Here is a 13,382-nt window from a genome sequence, read left to right on the forward strand (position 1 = left end):
TATGGTCATTTTTGAAACATTCCATTGTAGATTTTGCTTTATGTTTTGGATCATTGTCTTGTTGGAAGACAAGTCTCCGCCCCAGTCTCAGGTCTTTTGCAGACTCCATCAGGTTTTCTTCCAGAATGGTCCTGTATTTGGCTCCATCCATCTTCCCATCAATTTTAACCATCTTCCCTGTCCCTGCTGAAGAAAAGCAGGCCCAAACCATGATGCTGCCACCACCATGTTTGACAGTGGGGATGGTGTGTTCAGCTGTGTTGCTTTTACGCCAAACATAACGTTTTGCATTGTTGCCAAAAAGTTCAATTTTGGTTTCATCTGACCAGAGCACCTTCTTCCACATGTTTGGTGTGTCTCCCAGGTGGCTTGTGGCAAACTTTAAGCGACACTTTTATGGATATCTTTAAGAAATGGCTTTCTTCTTGCCACTCTTCCATAAAGGCCAGATTTGTGCAATATACGACTGATTGTTGTCCTATGGACAGAGTCTCCCACCTCAGCTGTAGATCTCTGCAGTTCATCCAGAGTGATCATGGGCCTCTTGGCTGCATCTCTGATCAGTCTTCTCCTTGTATGAGCTGAAAGTTTAGAGGGACGGCCAGGTCTTGGTAGATTTGCAGTGGTCTGATACTCCTTCCATTTCAATATTATCGCTTGCACAGTGCTCATTGGGATGTTTAAAGCTTGGGAAATATTTTTGTATCCAAATCCGGCTTTAAACTTCTTCACAACAGTATCTCGGACCTGCCTGGTGTGTTCCTTGTTCTTCATGATGCTCTCTGCGCTTTTAACGGACCTCTGAGACTATCAGAGTGCAGGTGCATTTATACGGAGACTTGATTCCACACAGGTGGATTGTATTTATCATCATTAGTAATTTAGGTCAACATTGGATCATTCAAAGATCCTCACTGAACTTCTGGAGAGAGTTTGCTGCACTGAAAGTAAAGGGGCTGAATAATTTTGCACGCCCAATTTTTCAGTTTTTGATTTGTTAAAAAAGTTTGAAATATCCAATAAATGTCGTTCCACTTCATGATTGTGTCCCACTTGTTGTTGATTCTTCACAAAAAAATACAGTTTTATATCTTTATGTTTGAAGCCTGAAATGTGGCAAAAGGTCGCAAAGTTCAAGGGGGCAGAATACTTTCGCAAGGCACTGTACATCCAACTTAAGACACTCCTTCTCTCCAATTCTTACATCTTATGGTTCTACGGGAAGAGGGTAACCAGATACTAAACCCTGATTATTCCCTTAAGGGGATCTGACCTCATCACCTCAACCCCTCCTTCCCCTAATCCACAGGTACCCATCTGTCTCCCCTATCTCAGCACTTTGCTCTCCTCCCTTCCACCCAAAACATTCCAAAGCTATTTGTCTTCCTACAGAGAACCATTAACTTCTGACATTAAAACCCAGTATCGTTCACCCCTTCTATTCTAGGCTTCTTCTCTGTGATTTATTTAATATCTCAATGTTCAAAGTTTAGCCGATTCCAACAGTAGTTACAATAGACTTAATTTGTAGTGCATAACACATTTTCTTTCATTTATTTGAATAGCAGCTGTGTGGTAGATGCAAAGATGGATGTTTATTTTGTGTTTGCTTTTAATTAGTTGCGTCATTATTCAAGTGCATAATACATAAATCTGGCACTTTTAAATGCTTTCTTAATCTTGCGGCTATTTTTTGGACAAATGCCCTACTCCAGAAGCTCTTTGAGACTTCCGATGTCCACGATGAGGTCTCGCCACCATCGCTCACAGCCTCATCAGACTGGGCTAGCAGACAACAAATGACTTCAGAAAGGCTGAGGGAGGCGAAACCATATCTCATTGACAACTGGCAACAGTGTGGTACCAACCCAGCTGTCTTGCACTGTAGCGACCGCCTTCCGTGTCCCTTCTTTGGTGCTGATTTTGACAGAGCCAGGCATTCTCTTTTTGTGTTCCACAATCGGGATGCCATGATGAAAGGCTTCCTAGAGCCACTGCCTCCTACTGCAGGAATCAGCCATTGACAGCAGCCCTGAACTGCATTGCTGGTTAAGGACTTGTAAGCATTTCACATGCTCCTAATACACCTGTTGTATTAGGAGCATGTGCCAATTAAGATTTGATTTATCCAAACCGACTTGGTAACTTTTTAGTGTTTTAAAGATCACTAATTCTATTTACCTTCCTTGCCATGTTGAATGTCATTTGGAGTTGAATATCCTTTGTCATTAATTGTATTCGGATATCTGATGTCTTCTGCCTGTAGAGATCCTGCAATGTTTTTGTCTGTGTCCACAACCAGCAATTAGGGTTTGCCCTGGCAGATCTGTTGTACTTGTAACCATGGATACTAAGGATCAAATCAAATCAAATCAAATTTATTTATATAACCCTTCGTACATCAGCTGATATCTCAAAGTGCTGTACAGAAACCCAGCCTAAAACCCCAAACAGCAAGCAATGCAGGTGTAGAAGCACGGTGGCTAGGAAAAACTACCTAGAAAGGCCAAAACCTAGGAAGAAACCTAGAGAGGAACCAGGCTATGTGGGGTGTCCAGTCCTCCTCTGGCTGTGCCGGGTAGAGATTATAACAGAACATGGCCAAGATGTTCAAATGTTCATAAATGACCAGCATGGTCGAATAATAATAAGGCAGAACAGTTGAAACTGGAGCAGCAGCACGGCCAGGTGGACTAGGGACAGCAAGGAGTCATCATGTCAGGTAGTCCTGGGGCATGGTCCTAGGGCTCAGGTCCTCCGAGAGAGAGAAAGAAAGAGAGAATTAGAGAGAGCACACTTAAATTCACACAGGACACCGAATAGGACAGGAGAAATAATCCAGATATAACAAACTGACCCTAGCCCCCCGACACATAAACTACTGCAGCATAAATACTGGAGGCTGAGACAGGAGGGGTCAGGAGACACTGTGGCCCCATCCGAGGACACCCCCGGACAGGGCCAAACAGGAAGGATATAACCCCACCCACTTTGCCAAAGCACAGCCCCCACACCACTAGAGGGATATCTTCAACCACCAACTTTCCATCCAGAGACAAGGCTGAGTATAGCCCACAAAGATCTCTGCCACGGCACAACCCAAGGGGGGGGCGCCAACCCAGACAGGATGACCACATCAGTGAATCAACCCACTCAGGTGACGCACCCCTTGCAGGGACGGTATGAGAGAGCCCCAGTAAGCCAGTGACTCAGCCCCTGTAATAGGGTTAGAGGCAGAGAATCCCAGTGGAAAGAGGGGAACCGGCCAGGCAGAGACAGCAAGGGCGGTTTGTTGCTCCAGAGCCTTTCCGTTCACCTTCCCACTCCTGGGCCAGACAACACTCAATCATATGACCCACTGAAGAGATGAGTCTTCAGTAAAGACTTAAAGGTTGAGACCGAGTTTGCGTCTCTGACATGGGTAGGCAGACCGTTCCATAAAAATGGAGCTCTATAGGAGAAAGCCCTGCCTCCAGCTGTTTGCTTAGAAATTTTAGGGACAATTAGGAGGCCTGCGTCTTGTGACCGTAGCGTACGTGTAGGTATGTACGGCAGGACCAAATCAGAGAGATAGGTAGGAGCAAGCCCATGTAATGCTTTGTAGGTTAGCAGTAAAACCTTGAAATCATCCCTTGCTTTGACAGGAAGCCAGTGTAGGGAGGCTAGCACTGGAGTAATATGATCAATTTTTTTGGTTCTAGTCAGGATTCTAGCAGCCGTATTTAGCACTAACTGAAGTTTATTTAGTGCTTTATCCGGGTAGCCGGAAAGTAGAGCATTGCAGTAGTCTAACCTAGAAGTGACAAAAGCATGGATTAATTTTTCTGCATCATTTTTGGACAGAAAGTTTCTGATTTTTGCAATGTTACGTAGATGGAAAAAAGCTGTCCTTGAAATGGTCTTGATATGTTCTTCAAAAGAGAGATCAGGGTCCAGAGTAACGCCGAGGTCCTTCACAGTTTTATTTGAGACGACTGTACAACCAAGATTAATTGTCAGATTCAACAGAAGATCTCTTTGTTTCTTGGGACCTAGAACAAGCATCTCTGTTTTGTCCAAGTTTAAAAGTAGAAAGTTTGCAGCCATCCACTTCCTTATGTCTGAAACACATGTTTCTAGCGAGGGAAATTTTTGGGGCTTCACCATGTTTCATTGAAATGTACAGCTGTGTGTCATCCGCATAGCAGTGAAAGTTAACATTATGTTTTCGAATGACATCCCCAAGAGGTAAAATATATAGTGAAAACAATAGTGGTCCTAAAACGGAACCTTGAGGAACACCGAAATTTACAGTTGATTTGTCAGAGGACAAACCATTCACAGAGACAAACTGATATCTTTCCGACAGATAAGATCTAAACCAGGCCAGAACTTGTCCGTGTAGACCAATTTGGGTTTCCAATCTCTCCAAAAGAATGTGGTGATCGATGGTATCAAAAGCAACACTAAGGTCTAGGAGCACGAGGACGGATGCAGAGCCTCGGTCTGATGCCATTAAAAGGTAATTTATCACCTTCACAAGTGCAGTCTCAGTGCTATGATGGGGTCTAAAACCAGACTGAAGCATTTCGTATACATTGTTTGTCTTCAGGAAGGCAGTGAGTTGCTGCGCAACAGCCTTTTCTAAAATTTTAGAGAGGAATGGAAGATTCAATATAGGCTGATAGTTTTTTATATTTTCTGGGTCAAGGTTTGGCTTTTTCAAGAGAGGCTTTATTACTGCCACTTTTAGTGAGTTTGGTACACATCCGGTGGATAGAGAGCCGTTTATTATGTTCAACATAGGAGGGCCAAGCACAGGAAGCAGCTCTTTCAGTAGTTTAGTTGGAATAGGGTCCAGTATGCAGCTTGAAGGTTTAGAGGCCATGATTATTTTCATCATTGTGTCAAGAGATATAGTACTAAAACACTTGAGCGTCTCTCTTGATCCTAGGTCCTGGCAGAGTTGTGCTCAGGACAACTGAGCTTTGAAGGAATATGCAGATTTAAAGAGGAGTCCGTAATTTGCTTTCTAATAATCATGATCTTTCCCTCAAAGAAGTTCATGAATTTATCACTGCTAAAGTGAAAGCCATCCTCTCTTGGGGAATGCTGCTTTTTAGTTAGCTTTGCGACAGTATCAAAATGGAATTTCGGATTGTTCTTATTTTCCTCAATTAAGTTTGAAAAATAGGATGATCGAGCAGCAGTAAGGGCTCTTCGGTACTGCACGGTACTGTCTTTCCAAGCTAGTCGGAAGACTTCCAGTTTGGTGTGGCGCCATTTCCGTTCCAATTTTCTGGAAGCTTGCTTCAGAGCTCGGGTATTTTCTGTGTACCAGGGAGCTAGTTTCTTATGAGAAATGTTTTTCGTTTTTAGGGGTGCAACTGCATCTAGGGTATTGCGCAAGGTTAAATTGAGTTCCTCAGTTAGGTAGTTAACTGATTTTTGTCCTCTGGCGTCCTTGGGTAGACAGAGGGAATCTGGAAGGACATCAAGGAATCTTTGTGTTGTCTGTGAATTTATAGCACGACTTTTGACGTTCCTTGGTTGGGGTCTGAGCAGATTATTTGTTGCAATTGCAAACGTAATAAAATGGTGGTCCGATAGTCCAGGATTATGAGGAAAAACATTAAGATCCACAACATTTATTCCATGGGACAAATCTAGGTCCAGAGTATGACTGTGACAGTGAGTGGGTCCAGAGACATGTTGGACAAAACCCACTGAGTCGATGATGGCTCCGAAAGCCTTTTGGAGTGGGTCTGTGGACTTTTCCATGTGAATATTAAAGTCACCAAAGATTAGAATATTATCTGCTATGACTACAAGGTCCGATAGGAATTCAGGGAACTCAATGAGGAATGCTGTATATGGCCCAGGAGGCCTGTAAACAGTAGCTATACAAAGTGATTGAGTAGGCTGCATAGATTTCATGACTAGAAGCTCAAAAGACGAAAACGCCATTTTTTTTTTGTAAATTGAAATTTGCTATCGTAAATGTTAGCAACACCTCCGCCTTTGCGGGATGCACAGGGGATATGGTCACTAGTGTAGCCAGGAGGTGAGGCCTCATTTAACACAGTAAATTCATCAGGCTTAAGCCATGTTTCAGTCAGGCCAATCACATCAAGATTATGATCAGTGATTAGTTCATTGACTATAATTGCCTTGGAAGTAAGGGATCTAACATTAAGTAGCCCTATTTTGAGATGTGAGGTATCATGATCTCTTTCAATAATGACAGGAATGGAGGTGGTCTTTATCCTAGTGAGATTGCTAAGGCGAACACCGCCATGTTTAGTTTTGCCCAACCTAGGTCGAGGCACAGACATGGTCTCAATGGTGATAGCTGAGCTGACTACACTGACTGTGCTAGTGGCAGACTCCACTATGCTGGCAGGCTGGCTAACAGCCTGCTGCCTGGCCTGCACCCTATTTAATTGTGGAGCTAGAGTTAGAGCCCTGTCTATGTTGGTAGATAAGATGAGAGCACCCCTCCAGCTAGGATGGAGTCCGTCACTCCTCAGCAGGTCAGGCTTGGTCCTGTTTGTGGGTGAGTCCCAGAAAGAGGGCCAATTATCTACAAATTCTATCTTTTGGGAGGGGCAGAAAAACAGTTTTCAACCAGCGATTGAGTTGTGAGACTCTGCTGTAGAGCTCATCACTCCCCCTAACTGGGAGGGGGCCAGAGACAATTACTCAATGCCGACACATCTTTCTAGCTGATTTACACGCAGAAGCTATGTTGCGTATGGTGATCTCTGACTGTTTCATCCTAACATCGTTGGTGCCGACGTGGATAACAATATCTCTATACTCTCTACACTCGCCAGTTTTAGCTTTAGCCAGCACCATCTTCAGATTAGCCTTAACGTCGGTAGCCCTGCCCCCTGGTAAACAGTGTATGATCGCTGGATGATTCGTTTTAAGTCTAATACTGCGGGTAATGGAGTCGCCAATGACTAGAGTTTTCAATTTGTCAGAGCTAATGGTGGGAAGCTTCGGCGTCTCAGACCCCGTAACGGGAGGAGTAGAGACAAGAGAAGGCTCCCCCTCTGACTCCGACTCGCTGCTTAATGGGGAAAACCGGTTGAAAGTTTCTGTCGGCTGAATGAGCGACACCGGTTGAGCATTCCTTATTTAGTTTGTCTTATTCCAAAATGTTTGAATTTTAAACCAATCAACTTTACTGACCCATTCCTCACTTTTAGGTTGTTATAATCTGGCATTGCCAGAGCTCCATTGTGATACCTGCAAGGAGACTGGTACAGCAGGCATGAAAGACCTGCAAAGGAGTGGCAACTGGCCTGTCACCATTTTAACTTTTGCCTCATTTAAAAAAAAATATATATATATATATATACTTTTTACCCCAATTTCGCGATATCCAATTGGTAGTTACAGTCTTGTCCCATCGCTGCAACTCCGGTACAGACTCGAAGGTCGAGAGCCATGCGTCCTCTGAAACACGACCCGCCAAGTCGCACTGCTTATTGACACACTGCTTTTTTTCTTTGCAACTCTGCCTAGAAGGCCAGCATCCCAGAGTCGCCTCTTCACTGTTGATGTTGAGACAGGTGGTGTTTTGCGGGTACTATTTAATGAAGCTGCCAGTTGAGGACTTGTGAGGCGTCGGTTTCTCAAACTAGACACTAATGTACTTGTCCTCTTGCTTAGTTGTGCACCGGGGCCTCCCACTCCTCTTTTTATTCTGGTTAGAGCCAGTTTGCGCTGTTCTTTGTATGGAGTAGTACACAGCGCTGTACGAGATCTTCAATTTCTTGCCAATTTCTCACATGGAATAGCCTTCATTTCTCAGACCAAGAATAGACTGACGAGTTTCAGAAGAAAGTTCTTTGTTTCTGGCCATTTTGAGTCTGTAATCGAACCCACAAATGCTGATGCTCCAGATACTCAACTAGTCTAAAGAAGGCCTGTTTTATTGCTTCTTTAATCAGTACACAGTTTTCAGCTGTGCTAACATACAGTTGAAGTCGGAAGTTTACATACACTTAGGTTGGAGTCATTAACTCGTTTTTCAACCACTCCACAAATGTCTTAACAAATCGGTTAGGACATCTACTGTGTGCATGACACAAGTAATTTTTCCAACAATTGTTTACAGACATTATTTGACTTGCAATCACTGTATCACAATTCCAGTGGCTCAGAAGTTAACATACACTAACTTGACTGTGCCTTTAAACAGCTTCGAAAATTCCAGAAAATGTCACGGCTTTAGAAGCTTCTGATAGGATAATTGACATAATTTGAGTCAATTGGGGGTGTATCTGTGGATGTATTTCAAGGCCTACCTTCAAACTCAGTGCATCGTTGCTTGACATCGTGGGAAAATCTCAAGAAATCAGCCAAGACCTCAGACATTTTTTTTTAGACCTCCACAAGTCTGGTTCATCCTTGGGAGCAATTTCCAAATGCCTGAAGGTACCACGTTCATCTGTACAAACAATAGTACGCAAGTATAAACACCACGGGACCACACAGCCGTCATACCGCTCAGGAAGGATACGCGTTCTGTCTCCTAGAGATGAATGTACTTTGGTGCGAAAAGTGCAAATCCATCCCAGAACAACAGCAAAGGACCTTGTGAAGATGCTGGAGGAAACAGGTTCAAAAGTATCTATATCCACAGTAAAACGAGTCCTATATCGAAATAACCTGAAAGCCCGCTCAGCAAGGAAGAAGCCACTGCTCCAAAACCGCCATAAAAAAGCCAGACTACGGTTTGCAACTGCACATGGGGACAAAGATCGTACTTTTTGGAGAAATGTCCTCTGGTCTGATGAAACAAAAATAGAACTGTTTGGCCATAGAATTACTATCGTTATGTTTGGAGGAAAAAGGGGGAGGCTTGCAAGCCGAAGAACACCATCCCAACTGTGAAGCATGGGGGTGGCAGCATCATGTTGTGGGGGTGCTTTGTTGCAGGAGGGACTGGTGCACTTCACAAAATAGATGGCATCATGAGGACGTAGAATTATGTGGATATATTGAAGCAACATCTCAAGACATCAGTCGGGAAGTTAAAGCTTGGTCGCAAATGGGTCTTCCAAATGGACAATGACCCCAAGCATACTTCCAAAGTTGTGGAAAAATGGCTTAAGGACAACAAAGTCAAGGTATCGGAGTGACTGTTACAAAGCCCTGACCTCAATCCTATAGAAAATTTGTGGGTAGAATCTGAAAAAGCGTGTGTGAGCAAGGAGGCCTACAAACCTGACTCAGTTACACCAGCTCTGTCAGAAGGAATGGGCCAAAATTCACCCAACTTATTGTGGGAAGCTTGTGGAAGGCTACCCAAAACGTTTGACCCAAGTTAAACAATTTTAAGGCAATGCTACCAAACCTACTCGGAATGTGATGAAAGAAATAAAAGCTGAAATAAATTATTCTCTCTACTACTATTCTGACATTTCACATTCTTAAAATAAAATGGTGATCCTAACTGACCTAAGACAGGGAATTCTTACTAGGATCAAATGTCAGGAATTGTGAAACTGAGTTTAAATGTATTTGGCTAAGGTGTATGTAAACTTCCGACTTCAACTGTATATATACGAAAGTGGTTTCGGCTATTTCATCCACACCTATTGCTGACAGGTGTATAAAATCAAGCCCACCGCCATGCAATCTCCATAGACAAACATTGGCAGTAGAATGGCCTTACTGAAGAGCTGTGACTTTCAACGTGGCATCGTCATATGATGTTATCTTTCCACAAGTCAGTTTGTCAAAGTTTTGCCCTTCTATAGCTGCCCCAGTCAACTGTAAATGCTGTTACTGTGAAGTGGAAACAGTGTTCAGCTGTGCTAACATAATTGCAAAAGGGTTTTCTGATGATCAATTAGCCTTTTAAAATGATATACTTGGATTAGCTATTCCAACGTGCCATTGGAACACAGGAGTGATGGTCGCTGATATTGGGCCTCTGTACACCTATGTAGATATTCCATTACAAATCTGCCGTTTCCAGCTACAATAGTAATTTACAACATTAACAATGTCTGCATTGTATTTCTGATCAATTTGATGTTATTTTAATGGACAAAAATATGCTTTTCTTTCAAAAACAATGATATTTCTAAGGGACCCTAAACTTTTGAATGGTAGTGTATATCAAGCAACTATTTTTATATTCCACAACTATTATCAGATTAACTGTTTTTGTACAGATAAATTATCAGACTACTTTCACAAAAGTAGTGTACTGGGTCTTTACTGGTGCTGTAGTCGCGGATTTCTTTAGGTCTGTAGAGCAGGCATTTGTTTTCCTACTGCACCCCCAAAAAAAATGTTTTTAACGAATTGCAGCACCCCACCCCAAACTACTTCCCGCGGCTATGCGTGCTGGACGGTGCCTGAACCCGCCTTGTTGGTTCTTGACTGGGGTTAGCAAGCTAGAATTAGAGCCTTCTGGCTAGCCTGTAATTTATGGTTGTAATTACGTTGTGTAACAGCAAAATGTCTATGTACTTGTCATTTGGTTGTAACTAACGTTTGTTTAAATTGGCTAGCTAATGTTTTGAAGAGAACAGGCTAGCTCCCTGTAGAATCTAGACCAGAGTGGATGCCCAGATGTGAGGCTGATGCAGTGCCCAGATGAGATGAGAGCAATCTTCTACAGAGTTAAGGCAAAATCTTTCGGATTATATCTTGATTTCAATGTTAAACAAATTTGAAGATTGACATTTTTTAGCTTACTAATTGAGCTGCTTTTCCTGGGCTCTCGAGTAGCGCAGCAGTCTAAGGCGTCACTACAGACCCTGGTTTGATTCCACGAGCAGCCGTGATTTTATTTTACTAGGCAAGTCAGTTAAGAAATTCTTATTTCCAATGACGGCCTAAGAAGAGTGGGTTAACTGCTTTGTTCAGGGGCAGAACGACAGATGTTTACCTTGTCAGCTCGGAGATTCGATTTTGCAACCTTTCGGTTACTAGTCCACTAGACTACCTGCCTCCCCGGAGTCCCATAGGGCAGCGCACAATTGGCCCAGCGTCGTCCGGGTTGGACGTCATTGTAAATAATAATTTGTTTTTAACTGACTTGCATAGTAAAATAAAAAAAATCCTGAAATTGTCTATCAGATAAAGCTAGGTAGTTGTTGCTCTAATTAATTCAATGTTCATGAAATGAAACAGCCACAACATCATAATCAAGTAGTCAAGCATCTGCAGACCAGCCTATAGAACAATAACAACTAGCTAGCTAGTTATTGTTTTACATTGACATTTTAGTCATTTAGTAAAGTGCCTTGCTAAAGGGCACATCATATTTTTCCCCTAGTCAGCTCAGGGATTAACTAGATCTGTATTATATTCCATAGTTTTTAATCTAATTGCACTGTGTTGCTATCTGTCTCATGCTATACAGTTAATTTGCATGAAGATTGAATTCTGTTTTGTCAAGTGGACTAAACTCATTAAAATAACTGTGCCTCTTTCAGATCTGCCAAACACAACTCTGTCTCTGACAGCTTCTCCCTGTGCTGACCACCGATGGATCTTACACATGAGAGCTGCCGTTGATGGACTCCTGGTCAAGCAACACAGGGAGAAAGACATCCTGAAGCGGGTGGATGGGACATACAGCTCTACCACCAGTGTCATGACTGTGTCATTAGCTGCCACAGCTAAACTAATTTACTCATGTTTATTGCACCATATAGTATGTTTTTTTTGTATCCATACAAGATCTAGGGCAACTCTGCCTCAGAGTGGTTGGCTAAGCTCCTTCCTGGTTGGCCCTGTCCGTTGAACAGCACCAGTGTCTCACAACCCCTCTGTCTCAGTCACCAGTAATTATGCTGCAATAGTTTGTACCGGGGGCTAGGGTCAGCTTTTCTTATCTGGTGTACTGTGTGTTCTTAGGCATACTCTCACTAATCCCCTCCATTTGTCAACAACAGCTTCAACACATCATAGCAACATGCTTGACTGAAAATCTTTAAACATGTTTATAGACTTCAGTGGAGGCTGCTGAGGGGAGGACGGCTCATAATAATGTCTGGAATGGAGTCAATGGAATGGTATCAAATGTGATTTCCATGTGGTTGATACCAATCCATTGAATCCATTACTGTGAGCCATCCTCCCCTCAGCAGCCTCCACTGATAGACTTTATGGAGGTGATGCTGTTGCCCATCAAATTTCATATGTTATGCCAATATGTCAAAGTTCTCAATTAGGAAGATGATGTTCAGAATGACATGTTCATGACTGTTGATGTTCACAGGACTCTCCAATGCTATGTTGAACGAGCACCACAGATGAAAGCAGATAGCTTCTCTCTACCACACCTTCACCAAGTCATCCAATTTTTGCTTCATTTTCTAAAATAATTACAGAATTCATTTTGTTTCTAATAGTTTTTTTTATGCTAGATGTGAGTTTATTTAGCAGGTCTATAATGTATTGTTTTGGAATGTTATTAAATATATACTCCGTCACAAGTCATTGCTTTTTTAAATATTTGCTACTTTGTAGATGCTGAAACAGTCATTAGTTTTGGGCTAAGACTATGATCTGTAAATGTCTACAACCCTTTTTAAAAAGTTCAGTGAAATTATTTGTTTTGCTACTGTCTGGTGAGGAAGTGGGCAATATGTAATCAGTTTATGGATGTATAAATGGAGGGCATCTGTAAAAGACATGGACAACGCCAGGGAATAAGCAGGTAAATGTAGAGGCTGTCAATGACGAACGATGCAGAGAAATAACATTACTTAGGATAACACATATTAGATATGTTTGTGTGTGTATATATATATATATATATATATATATATATATATATATATATATATATATATATATATAGTGTATGTATGTGGACACCCCTTCAAATTAGTGGTTTCGGCTATTTCAGCCACACCTGTTGCTGACAGGTGTATAAAATTGAGCACAAAGACATGCAATTTCCATAGACAAACATTGGCAGTAGAATGGCCTTACTGAAGAGCTGTGACTTTCAACATGGCACTGTCATAGGATGACACCTTTCCAACAAGTCAGTTTGTAAAATGTCTGCCCTGCTAGAGCTGCCCTAGTAAACTGTAAGTGCTGTTATTGTGAAGTGGAAACGTCTAGGAGCAACAACGGCTTAGCCATGAAGTGGTAGGACACAAGCTCACATAACGGGACCGCCGAGTGCTGAAGCGAGAAAAAATTGTTTGTCCTCGGTTGCAACACTTACTACCAAGTTCCAAACTGCCTCTGGAAGCAATGTCAGCACAAGAACTGTTTGTCGGGAGCTTCATGAAATGGACTTCCATGGCCGAGCAGCCGCACACAAGCTTTAGATCGCCACCATTGGATTCTGGAGTGATGAATCACTCTTCACCATCTGGCAGTCCGACGGATGAATGTGGGTTTGGCAGATA

The 13,382-nt window shown here is 42.5% G+C and overlaps 1 protein-coding gene across 1 annotated transcript in view; it reads right to left on the bottom strand.

Moving 5' to 3' along the window:
• Positions 1–1,578: 1,578 nt before the first annotated feature.
• Positions 1,579–13,382, bottom strand: part of fbxw12 (F-box and WD repeat domain containing 12) — a 34,561-nt gene continuing 22,757 nt past the window's right edge. The window contains exon 11 of the mRNA XM_090184215.1: positions 1,579–2,755. The gene's annotated coding sequence lies outside the window, so the exon portion shown is untranslated. The remainder of the gene's footprint in view (positions 2,756–13,382) is intronic.

The sequence above is a fragment of the Oncorhynchus mykiss genome, chromosome 9 (genome assembly GCF_057628025.1).
Source record: "Oncorhynchus mykiss isolate SJ-2025 chromosome 9, ASM5762802v1, whole genome shotgun sequence".
NCBI classification, from domain to species: Eukaryota; Metazoa; Chordata; class Actinopteri; order Salmoniformes; family Salmonidae; genus Oncorhynchus; species Oncorhynchus mykiss.